We start from the raw sequence: 12,676 nt of genomic DNA, 5'->3' as shown, positions 1-12,676 counted from the left end.
TACCGTGTCTGTGTTTTTAGAGTGCATTTCTATTTAGCCAGGCCCCGAAATGTATTTTAACATTTCCCCAGGCACCAGTAAAGCGTATGTGAGTGTGTATCTCTCTCTCTCTAAATAAGGAATTGCAAAAGGCGTAACAGAAACAGGTTTGCAGGAGCCTGTGGGGTTGTTTTTTTTTTTCCCCTTCTTCTTTCATTTTTGTCTTTTTTTAATTTGGAGGTCTAGATATTTTGCCAGGTATCTATGACTCGTCTGGGCACTCTGCTCACACCCCCACCCCCAAGAAGGAGGGGAAAATGAAAGGAAATAAAAAGCCGTTATTGGAGATTTCATCTGGACAGGTCATCCCTGAAGCAGGACATTTGGCCCATTTAGATTTCAGGTTTATTTCAACTATGCGGGTTTCACTTCCCTTGATTCAGTGGCTTTTCTCAGGCCGAGAAAGCAGCCTGGCTGAAGAATGCCCCATGCGGGGGTGGGGAGGGGGTTGGGGGGGAATGGGGTATATAATCTGACTCTGAAACTAGGCCTCAACCCAGAGAGTTCAACGTGTTCTTTAATTGGGCTTTCAGGCGTTGAAACACACATGCGTATTTGAAAAGAAAAAGTCCATGACAACTTGACTATTTCGTCATCAAAATTCAATCTGATTCTTCCTCTCTCCCTTTTGTTCTAGGGGAAACAAGTTTTCCTCCTGAGCACTATTTTGGGGTGAGCAAACGGACAGGGTGGAAGTTGGTGTCTACAGGGGTCCGGCGATTTGTTTCTTTCAGGGAGGTAGGTGGTGAGCCGGTGGCCCTTGGCCCCGCACCCAGGTAAGGGACAAGCATCAGGCCGCCTCCCAGAAGTTTGCACCGGGGCGCAGGCCACCCTATGGCCACTCTGGGGCGCGCGCCTCCCCAAGCTGGGTGGCTCAGCCTGGGGGGCCAGGGCTAGGACAACACGGGGGCAAGCGCCCCCGAACCAGGAGAGGATGCGGGTGGGGCTGTGCGCACAGCGTCGGGGTGCAGAGGATCTCCGTGACCCTTAAGCGCGCGAGCATTGCGGAACTGCGCCTCTGCAGTGCCGGTCACGCGCCCCAAGAGTGGGGACATGGAGGGAAGGCCGCAGTTCTGGCCAGACGCTCTTGTTCTACGCGGGCCAGAAGGGGACGTTTCCGTGGCGTTGGGGGCGTCCCTCCCCTTCCCACGGCTGGGCGCGGCGAGGAGGGGGCGCCCCGGGCCGCGTGGCCTCTGGGTCTGGGCGCTCCTCCCGGAAGCGGCCCCTGCGCCTGGGGACAGGCTAGGGGATCCGCGCCGCGGGCCACCGGGAGGGGCGGGCTCGCAGTGCCCCCTCGGCGCCCGACCAGTCGCTCCAGAGGGGCCCAGCCGGCCGAGCCCCGACGCCCACCCCCGGCGCACGCCGGGCCCCGGCCCCCACTCGCCACCCCCATCCCCGGGCTTCCACTCGCCCGCAGCCCGCCGGGTCGCGGCCCTGCACCACCCCGGGCTACGCGTCCGCTTCCGCGAGGCGGGCTGTCCGGCCCGGGAGCCGGGCAATTGTTTCTCTCCTTGCTCACCACCAACCTCCTTCCTTCCAGCGTTTTCTGGAAGGGAGTTAAGGGGAGCCCAGGCAACTTTTCGCATAGACGGACTTCCCAAGGCAACCGAAGCCCGGGAGGGGAAGGTTGGAGCCCCGGGGTCCCGGTCTCAACCCCCTCCCTGCGCCTTTGTCCCTGCCGAGCCATCTATCGATCCACTATCTCTCTAACCTATTGATCATTACCTGCCCACTCGCCTTGCCGTTCATTCCAAATCAAGGCTCGCCCTCAGCCCTGCTGCCCCTCCCTGTGCGATCCCTAAACTCGGCCTTTAGACTCAGCCCCGCAGCAGAGACACGGATTCATATTCGTAAAGCAACGCGGTTTATTTCGAGGCGGACCGCGTTACCGAACCAGCCCACCCCTGCCCGCTAAGCCTCTGCGCTTCGCTTGGCCGCTTTGCTTTGCCCCTTCTGAAACTTGGGTGCATGGAGGTAGTTTGGAAACCAAGGAGAACCGAATTTTCTGGGTTGTTGCTGCCGGGAATGATGACGGCGAAGTTGACGACATTTTTGAGCTAAAAATATGGATTTGGGTGACATGCGCCCCAGTTCCTATTTTTAAAATGTGCATTGTCAAAGTATAGAAAAGTACAGCAAAGCATGTAACGAACCCCCTTGTCTAAAATATACTTGAAAGGGCAGCGTAGTGATTGACAAGGAACTGGGGAGGAAAAAAGAGACCAATGAGGGACCCAAGCTGCCCAAGACACCCCTCCCATGAATGACTGTGGGGGAGGAGGTGGGGGAGGGGAAAGACAGGTTCCTGTCGACCCCTTAGAGACACCTGAAAATGACTCTTGAGTTGGGAGTTTTCACATCTCAGCCCTCACGGACCAGGTTGATTCAACTGATTTTTACAGGTGTGGGGGGACAGGTTTTTTGGTTTTTTTTTTTTTTTTTTAATTAGAAAAAGCGTTCATACAGAAAATCCTAAATGATTTGCAGTTGACATAAACTTCTAGCAGTAGATTATTTGCTTATTGTTTTTGGCGTGTTGTGAATGTCAAGAATGAGAGAACCTAAAGGAAAAAAGGAGAAAGAAAAGGCTCCCCCTCTGTTAAAACTTAGCAGCCCCGTTAGAAAAATAAAGCGTGGAACCTTTACTAGGAGTCACCCACTTTGTTTCCCCAAGTGAAACAAATGTCAGAGGGGGTAACAAAGTGGGAAAACATGCAAAGTGAATTTCAAAGGGTTCTACAGTAAAGCGCAATCTGAGATTCACAGAAAGTGGAGACGGATAAGACAGGAATTAGGTCATTGCGTCCAGACCCCAGGAAATATGTTTAGATCAAAGCCCGCTCCGTTAGAATAAACAACACAGGGCCCATTGGGCCCTACCAATATTTTCATCTCCGTGCTAAGAGCTGCTAATCTAGCTGGCTCTAGTTGATGAAAGAGGGTAAAAATTACAACTGTAAAAATGACTAAGTAAAAAAATGTCCTCTCAACCATAATAGGAAGATAAAGATTTAGATTTGAGCTAAAAAGTAACAAGATCCAGGCCCAGATCAACACAAACTTCCTGGAATTTTAGCACTAACTAAATTATCTAATCCCAGCCCATTGTTCCCTCCTTGTCCCCCCCCCCCACGAACCCATGCAATTGAGTATACCAGATGATTTACATAAAAAAATTGTTAAATTTTAACAGCGGTCTGAAAGCCTTGCAGGAGGCCAGCTTTTGGGTTCACTTATTTTCCATTCCTTAAGGACCTACCCCCTGCTAACCCCACTGTCGCCTGCCTGCCCACCCCCCCAGGCGGTTGTTGGGGGGGAGCCTGCTGGCCTTTATTGTAATGGATGGTTCTTGAAGGCCCATCTTTGAGTTTGGTCTCTTTGCACAGAGGGCAGATAGAGAGAGACTAGAGCTTCTGTCGTAGAAGCCAGGCTTTGGGTCCAGGCAGTTCGGCAGCCCTTGATGCTTTAGCAGCTAAGCCCAAGTACTGCGTAAAGCTTTCTTTCACAGCAGAGCTGATGGCCTGAAACCAACTGCCAGGGAACATTTGATAGATAGAAACATCCAGAAACGGGACAGGAAATCCCAGTGAAGGAAAATTCACCCAGGCTAACTCCAGGGTTGTAGTTCCTTGCTGAGCTGGGTTTCCTCTTAACTGTTTAAACATATGATTTGGCTCCTCTTGTGTTTCTATGTCCATCTGAGCTCAAGTTTAACAAAGACTGGGGGACCGCCTGTCCGCTTGGCTCTGGCCCCTCCAAAGCCAGGACGGTGGGGGTGGGGCATGGGACGGGCCTTTATAAGCACCACCAGGAACAGGCCATCTTCTGTGCGGGTGGGGGCCCTTTGCAGCTCACCTCGCAGAGGGCAAACCCGGGATCAGCTTTTGACTTACGATCCACGGAGGGCCCTGAGGACAAGTGGCCCTGTGTCGGAGGCCACACAAACCGATCCTTCCTTGTTAGGCCCAAGGTGGGACCCTATCCAGCTGGCCAAGTGTGGCTGGATCGCAATGCAGCCTGGTCAGTCAGTTAGGACCTGGGTGCAGAGAAGCCTGGGGTCCCCTCATCTTGTTGTAATCACAGCTACATCCAATATGAGGCCCGGACGGTCACCTAAAAACATGGGTGCAGGCCCCACTCTTGATGGAAGGGACAGGGAGGGACATAAAAGCCTGCAGAGCTCCTCCTACATTCAGAATCTGGAGTGCTTCCACATGTCTCATCTTGTTAGAGTTCTGTGAGACAGGCAGGACCACTGTCACCTACCAGAGGACAAAACTGAGTCCCAGAGAGCAAAGAAGGAAGACCAGGAGACGGGGAGCCATCACTTGCTTGACATCCAACCCCAGGGCACAGTCCTAACTTGCAGGACCCATGGACCATTTTCCCCATCTGCACCGCACAAGGTTTGCTTTCCGTCAGTATTTCCAGTAGCTTCCATCAGACTACCACGGTCACTGTAGCACAGTATTGGGGTCCCACCCAGGCTCTTACCTATTTGATAATTTCATGTAAGTTACTCCCTTTTTAAAATGTAAGTGTATTTATTTTGGAAGGAATAGGAAACGCTGAATTTGATTCTCTGCAATAGTATTTTCCAGCCCCGTGCAGAAGAAACCTTACCATTCACGGCCATTCAGTGCCATGCCCCAAATCCAAATATCGCCAATACCAACACCATCAAATAACACCAACGGATCCACTGCTTGGTCCTCTCCTGATTTTCCACCTGCCTCTTGCTTTAGACAAGTGTGAGGCCTGTGGGTCTTGAAGAGTTTTCTTCTCTGGTCGCCATCCCAACCCTCTGCTTGTCAGGACGCCTTGGTCCTGGCCCAGAGTTTTTCAAACTGTGGGTTGGGACCCATCGGTACATCATGAAATCAGCCTAGTGGGTCATCATCAGCCTTGTTTTTTTAAATGGAATAGAGTAGAAAGTATCAGAATACATCACACTCGTTAGTAAGGGTGAATAGTGTCTTATTCATTTCAGCTGTGTGTGTGTGTGTGTGCGCGCGCACGCACACACACACACACCAGGACACAGTGATAAATGCACTTAGCATGGGTTACCATCAGAGAAGTTGGAAAGCCACTTATAAAGGCCCTGGAAAAGGCAGGTTCTCCCCTCTCTCTTTCTCAGCTGGAATCACAGCAAACAGGGGCTTTAGAGAGGAGCCTGGCGGTCAGGTTTGGGGATGGGAAGAGCGCAGATGAAGCCCCAGGCCGATAATCTAAGCTCCCCAGCTCTCTGCAATGACTCATCCATTATGCAGTTTTCTAGCTGCGGCTTCTACAGGAAAGAGAGACTAGCGGCGGGGCTCCTGGTGTCGGCCTGTGTGTTCTCCCCTCGTGGGCTGCTTCCATGTGGAGGGTTTTAAGAGCACTTTGCTGTAAAGGGGATTTCTCCTTAAATGCACACACGAGAGCCGAAGAGAAAAGCCAAACTGAGCACTAAAGCTTACTACTGTAGTAAACCACACTGTCCCATTAAGATCCTTCCTCCCTTTGGGAATTGGACCCCAGCTCTTGGGTACCTGACATACCCCCCCTCCCGAACCCTGCCATTTTCGAACATCCCTAGTCATGGTGCTCGTTACGGGCCTTACCGGGGCCCAGGAGTAGGTGGTCCTGAGCAATCATTCCTAGCAGAGTCCTTTTCAGAAACACTGCTCGGACAGGGAGGTTGTCTGCGGCCTTCGGCAAAGATCCCACTCGAACGGACACACGTGTGTTTGTGCAAGCATGCACACAATTACCTCAAACTCCAGAGCCAGGAGTGGCCGGGAAGGCCCTTCTTTGTATAGAAGTGAGTCTGAGGGCTGGGGCCTGAGCTTTTTATATTTATCCTTCCCAATCTCAGTTTAATACTTCTTAGGTCAATTTTAATAGAGTTACAGGGGCGCCTGGCGGGCTCCGTCGGTGACGTGTCTGCCTTCGGCTCAGGTCGTGATCCCGGGGTCCTGGGATGGAGCCCCGCATGGGGCTCCCTGCTCAGCGGGGAGCCTGCTTCTCCCTCTGCCTTCTGTTCTCTCTCTGACAAATAAATGTATAAAATCTTTTCTTAAAAGATGTATTTATTTATAGTGATTATGAAACGTCGGACATCATTTTAGATGCTCTATTTGAATTCACTCATTTAATCCCTATAACGACCACATGAGGTAAGTACTATAGCGACACCCATTTTATGGATAGGGAAACTGAGGTCCAGAGAGAGTAACTGAAATATCTAAAGGCACACATCTGCGAAACAGAATTTAAGCCCCGACAGCACTTTCACAAATCTTTCCAAGAAACCACCTGCCAGTCCCTCCCTAACGAAACCCTAGGCCCAGAATTACAACCTAAGTAAATCAAAGCTCTGCACCCTTCACTTTTGCTACTCTGTTCGGAGGTCTCCGGAGAGGTAGCACCCTGCAGGATTCACAGGCAAATGTTCTGCTTCCCAAACACCTGCTCTTGCCAGGAGAACCCTCCTGACCAGGGTCCTTCATGCCTAGCGTGCAGTGTAGACAGAAATAGCAAGTATCCACACTAATTGTAAACCCACCCACTAACCCCAGCACCTCCCTTCCGTGAGCGCCGGCTGGATGCTTCGTGTGTGATCATCATTAGCTACCCTGTAAAGACCTTGTTAATACTTACAGATCAAAATATTTTTGTATCTTTTCCATAGAGGAAATGACCCAGCCACCTAGCGGTGTGTGGGGCTTTGCTTGCCTCCCTCTTGCCCTCTCTCATGGGAAAACACATCAACTGGTTTTCCTTTTCTTGTTCACACACGACAAGTCATGCAATCTTTCACCAGGGCGGGGGTGGGGGGTCGGTGGAGTTTCATCTGATTTGTCACAGTGAAGAGCTAGTCGGCAGGCACGAGTAGCTGGTATCCGTTTGTCTCCCTGCGAGGAGAATTGACGGCATTCACGTTTTCTTGCTGCACAAAGCTAGATTGGCAAATCCCTGGAAAATCGCGGAAAGGTTGATTGAGGGCAAGAGCTAAAATTTATGGGGAGGTCAGGTTTTCATCATCTGCACGTGCCATGGGGGAGAAGGATGAGAAGGTTGGGGTGACTGAGCTTCCTTCCCCTCTGAGCCTCTGATTGTCCAAAGTATTGGCTTCCCAGGGCCGTTGTGACAAATAAAACGACAGAAACGTATCCTGTCAAGATTGTGGAGGCTGAAAGTCAGTCAAGACGTTGGCAGAGCCGTCTTCTCTCGGAAGGCTCTCGGGGAGAATCTGGTCCATGCCTTTCTCTTAGCCTCTGCTGTGGCTGGCGATCTCTGGTGTCCCCTGGCTTGTAGACACATCCCTCCAAACTCTGCTTCCAACGGCATGTGATGGTTCTCGTATGTTCTCTTCATCTTCTCTCTGTGCATGTCCGTCTCTGTGTCTTCTCTTCTTATAGGGACACGGGTCATATGGAATCAGGGTCTGCCCTAAGGACCTCATCTGAACCTGATTACATCAGCAAAGACTATTTCCAAATAAGGTCGCCCAAGCAGACACCCAGGGCGAGAGGGAGGCCATCACAAAAGCCCAGGTGAGACACAAAGAGAAACAGAGAAGAAAAAGAAGGTGGAAGGAGCCTTGGGTATTTTTGAGCAGATTTCATGGCCCAGAAAAACCACAGCTGTCAGAGCAAAAAAAGGCACCCAGAGGCCCTGGGTCACAAAGTGGAGACTCACAGGCTGACTTCGGCCCGCATATGTGTTTTATTTGGCTCGCGAGGCATATTTAACAAATTTGAAAGCATTGCCAGCATTTGAAAGGCAAGAGATCTCATATAAAAGTTCAAATTTCCAGATTTTTTTTTCTTTTTTCTTTCTTTTTTTTTTTTTTTTTTTTTGAATGTCAAATGATCTAGTGTTCTCGCCTTCCCACATTTCCAACAATTGGCTGGCACAAAGGTGTGACTGTCCCGTTTGGATGGAGCAAACCTGTTCTGCGCTTTTCTCCAGTTCCCACCCACCCAAACCATCTCCCGCGGCTGCCGGGGGAGCCTACTTCACTTTTCGGCCTCGCGGTGGTCCAGCCAGCTCGTTTTGTAAGTGGAGAAAGGAGGCAGAAGGACAGAAGTACCTTGGTTAGTGGTGAACGCCACATAGATTAGGAAAAGGTGGAAAGACAGAAGGCAGACACCTTCCAAGCAAAGAGATGAAGACGTCAGGAGAGTAAACCACAGGCAAAAAGGCATTTCAGGAAGAGGGGTCCATCAGGAAGCAAATCTTGGGGTTCAGACAGGACGCTGGATTTCCTGCAGACGTTCTGGCTGCAAACGCTAGGTAGAGAAGAACACGGTGACTTTAAGCTGGCCTCTGTAGGCCGGAGTTTAGGTGTCCTTGGTCATCCTTTGCATGCCAGAGGATTTGTGTTTTACAAACCGCTTCCACTGTCTCCTTCAACCCCGCAGGGCGGAGTGGATGGTAGCCGCATTCCCTTTAAACAGATGGGGAAACCGAGGGCTAGAGAACGTAATGAGACTTTCCAGGGTTGTCTGGTCAGTGGCAGAGAACTATTGAAATCCAGCCTTTCTCCTTGTGAGCCCAGTGCTCTTTCTAATGAAACACTGTTTCAGGAGGTTGCAATTGTCCTCTGGCAAAAAGGCTCTCCCACCTTGGAGTCTGGAAGGCTCCATTCAGACCCAGGCACAACAAAGCCTAAAAAGGGTTAGCTTCCCCCAGATCGACATGGAGTTATGTAGAGAGAGCAATCTCTAATTAGCCACTTTACCCAGAGCCTCCCTTCCTCTCCTCCCTCCCACCTTCCCTCGTTCCTTCCTTCATCAAATGGTTATTAAAGCTTATTAAACTAAAGGGACGCCTGGGTGGCACAGCGGTTAAGCGTCTGCCTTCGGCTCAGGGCGTGATCCCAGCATTATGGGATCGAGCCCCACATCAGGCTCCTCCGCTATGAGCCTGCTTCTTCCTCTCCTACTCCCCCTGCTTGTGTTCCCTCTCTTGCTGGCTGCCTCTATCTCTGTTGAATAAATAAATAAAATCTTTAAAAAAAAAAAAAAAAAAGCTTGTTAAGCTATGGAGCACCTCTAGGTGCCGGGCAGTTTGGTAAGCCCCAGGATTGCCCTCTTATGCTCACGGAGCAGTGTAGACCACCGCCGTGGAAGGCCACGAGTGCAGTAAGGAGCTCTAGAAACTGGCACACGGGACAGCAAAGTCTAGCCACAACTGGAGAAGAACTCGGGGGAGCCCTCCCAGGCCCCGGGAATGTGCCTGCTGCTGGGATCCTTCGTTCCTTCCTTCCTTCAATCAGCAAACATTCAGTGAGCAGCTGCTCTGTGCTGAGCACTAGGCTGGGTTCTGGGACACAACAGTGACCAAAGGCAGAATGAACGTCTCCCCTCAGGTTGCTTACGCTCAGCTCCTTTCCTAAAAGCTGATGTCCTACCAAGCGGAGTATTAACAGGTACTAACAACACCAACTGCCAAAGAGATATTTACATCCTGCATTATTAGGATGAGAAGGAGACCAAACTGCCACCGGCCGCACGCTAAGTGAGTGACTGTGTTTCCGGGGGCATCTGCTTCTGGAAGTCTAGAGGACAGGAGAGCACTGCCTGCTGAAGGAGTCCTACATGTGGGAACAATTTTCCTCCTAAGAGCTTTCTGCACCCGGAAACCTGAATCAAACAGCCCATGTCCGTGGTGGGGACACTCTCCCCAAGCAAGGTGTCCTTGTCTCCTGCCAGTTCACATTACCTCCAGCCAGGGGAGGGGCCAAGAGCAAATCTTTTCTACAAGAAACATCTCGATGACTGATTCAGGCAGAAGAAGAACAGCGGCAGCCGAGTCCCCGCAAATAAAGGAAGAAAGAAAAAAAAAAAAGACAATGTTCTTTACCTAGGAACCCTCATTCATAATTTGGGGTAAATCTGTGAACACTCGTGGGCTGGTGGGCTTGGCCTTCCTCACTGCCGGACAGTCCACAGAGGGCTCATACAGACGTGGTCTTTTCCTGACCACTGAAGGACCTGTCTTAGAATCAGTGAAAGCCGTTGCATTCAAAGAAACAAAAACCAAACTGAAACAACAACTATACTAGTGAGAAAAAAGACAAGGGACAGAGGGATTTTATAGAGTAAAAGAAGAACGCAGAGATGTTCACACAAAGCGCAATGAGAGGGAAAGTATCACAAAGCATCCTGGGTAAGAGGAAGAGGGAACACGAGAAGAGATTCATGACTGCCAAGAGTTAGTGGTGGAAGTCTCTATTGATACGCTAGTGTATTTCTTTGTCTTACATATTTAAAAATATATATATGTAATTCTAGGATAACCAAGTAAATATTAATGCTTAGTTGCTTTAATAAAGAAACTCTCCTCCCTTTAAAAAAATCTAGAGGCACCTGGGTGGCTCAGTCGGTTAAGCATCTGCCTTTGGCTCAGGTCATGATCTCAGTGTCCTGGGATCGAGTCCCATGTCCGGCTCCCTGCTCCTCAGGGAGCCTGCTTCTCCCTCCCCCTCTGCCCCTCTCCTTGCTTGTGCTCTCTCTGTGTCAAATAAATAAACAAAATATTTAAAAATAAATAAAAATAAACATAAAAAATCTCAATGGTGAGGACACCCGGCTGGCTCAGTTGGCAGAGCACATGACTTGATCTCGGGGTGGTGAGTTCAAGCCCCACGTGGGATGTAGAGATTACTCAAAAAAAAAAAAAAAATCTTTTAAATCATTTGAAAAGTCTTTAAAAAGAAATAAACCTAAACGATAAAATAATTTTCAGCGTCGACTGCTCAGTTAAGTTTTATAAAGCCAATGAGTTCAGATTTCAAGGTTTCCGTTCAGACGCTACAGTTTGCGTCAAGGAAGCTTAACACAGGCATAACCTAAAACAAAGTTTCACTGTGCTTTTTTCCAGGGGCTTCCTAATACCAGAGAAAAATGACAGTATAATCAGGGACTTTGTTGTTTATCTCTTATTACTAAAAATCATACAGTTTCCACTTTTTTTCCTCTGTAGAAACTTAATTATTATGATGTATAAGGTACTGGTTTAAATCAGTGCTTCTCGAACCATCCTGTGTCTTCAGATCCCTTGGAATGGTGTTGAAATGCAGCTGGGGAGGGGCCTGAGAATCTGCATTTCTAGGAAAGCTCTGTGGTGGTGCTGGTGTTGCTGATTTACGGACCCCCCTCTTGAGTAGCAAGGCTCTGAATGAGTTCATCGCCACCTCTGTCAGAGTCAGTCCCACAATTGTTGGATAACGTGACTACTCGAGAACCACGGTTCTCAAAATTTCCGGTGCATCAACATCACCTGGAAAACTTGCTTTAAATTGCAGGTTCCAGGGCTCTGGCCCCCCAAATTCTGATTCATTGCCTCTACCCCTCAGTACTCCTTAACTTTAGTCTGGCTGCATAATCCAGTCCCAGGGCTGTATAATCAGGGCCCTACCAACTTTCCAGTCCTGGCTCCAGCTACTCTCCCCCTGGCTTGCAAAACTCCAACCTCAGTGGCCTTTCTTCTTTTCCTTGTGTGTTCCGTGTTTGTTCCGTATGTTCAGACATAAAATTCACACTTGGAAAACTGCCCCTAGATCTTCCCAACCTCCCCATGACTCTCTCCTCTTGTTCTTTAGTTCTCAGTGGAAATGTCACCTCCTCCCAGAGGCCCTCCCTGACTACCCTAAAGTAGGGTGACCTAAAGTAGTCTAAAGTCGTGTTCTCGCCCCATAGTCTTTTTCTTTACCATATCACTGGGCTGTATCGCCATCACAGCTCCTATTACTATCTGGAATGATCTTGTCCATGTGTATCTGTCCTGAATGCAGGGACTCTACCTGCCCTGGTTCCCGCTGAATTCCCGGTACCTAGCACAGTACCAGGGTACTGAACGAATGAAAGAGTGAATCAATGAAGAAGCATACCCAGGTTGAGAAGCAAGGTATACAGGAAAATAAACAATGCCGTGAATTCTGGTCTTAGAGGCTGACGACTACAGAGGAAAGCAGATGTGAGGGTTTAATGAGCAGAGGATCAGAGAAGTAGAAAAGGAGTCGCTATGCTTCCTTCAGGGTGTGGAAGAAAATTAAATTAGGAATACGGGATGTCTGTGTGTTTGCAGCTTTTTGCTCCTGTGCTGTGTAATACCAGATTCTTTGTCCTTTCCCTGTGTCTGCTTTAAAATGGTAAAAATATATGTTCATGGCAGACAGCTGGGGAAAACAGGAAACGCTAAATGAGAAAATATATACTGCATTATCTTACCTCCCACACATAACAATGGTTGTCATTTTTGTGTTTTTCCTTTAAGCATATTTTCAGTAGTTTCGAATACCTGTGACTTATGGGACGTGTATAGGGCGATAGACTCTCATGGTGTGCTCTTTTATTATTTAACATTATAGGATGAACATATTCTCATGCCTGCGAAGTGTCTTAAAAAAACATATTTTTAATGGTGGCTTAATGTTCCATTAAATGGATCGACATATCTAATTCAGGTTCTTTGTTTCTCTTACTCTGTTGTCCAGAAAAGTGCTATATACTTTTGTGCTATCTTTCCTTTAAATGAATAAAAATGTCTAATAAATGAATTTTTCCTTGTTGAGAGTAGGGGTTCTCAACTGAGGACGATTTTGCCCCCTCCCCCGCCCCGGAGTCCGAGGGGCGGGGCGTTC

This window comes from Ursus arctos, unplaced genomic scaffold (genome assembly GCF_023065955.2).
Source record: "Ursus arctos isolate Adak ecotype North America unplaced genomic scaffold, UrsArc2.0 scaffold_19, whole genome shotgun sequence".
NCBI classification, from domain to species: domain Eukaryota; kingdom Metazoa; phylum Chordata; class Mammalia; order Carnivora; family Ursidae; genus Ursus; species Ursus arctos.
Note: the sequence above shows the minus strand (reverse complement) of the source record.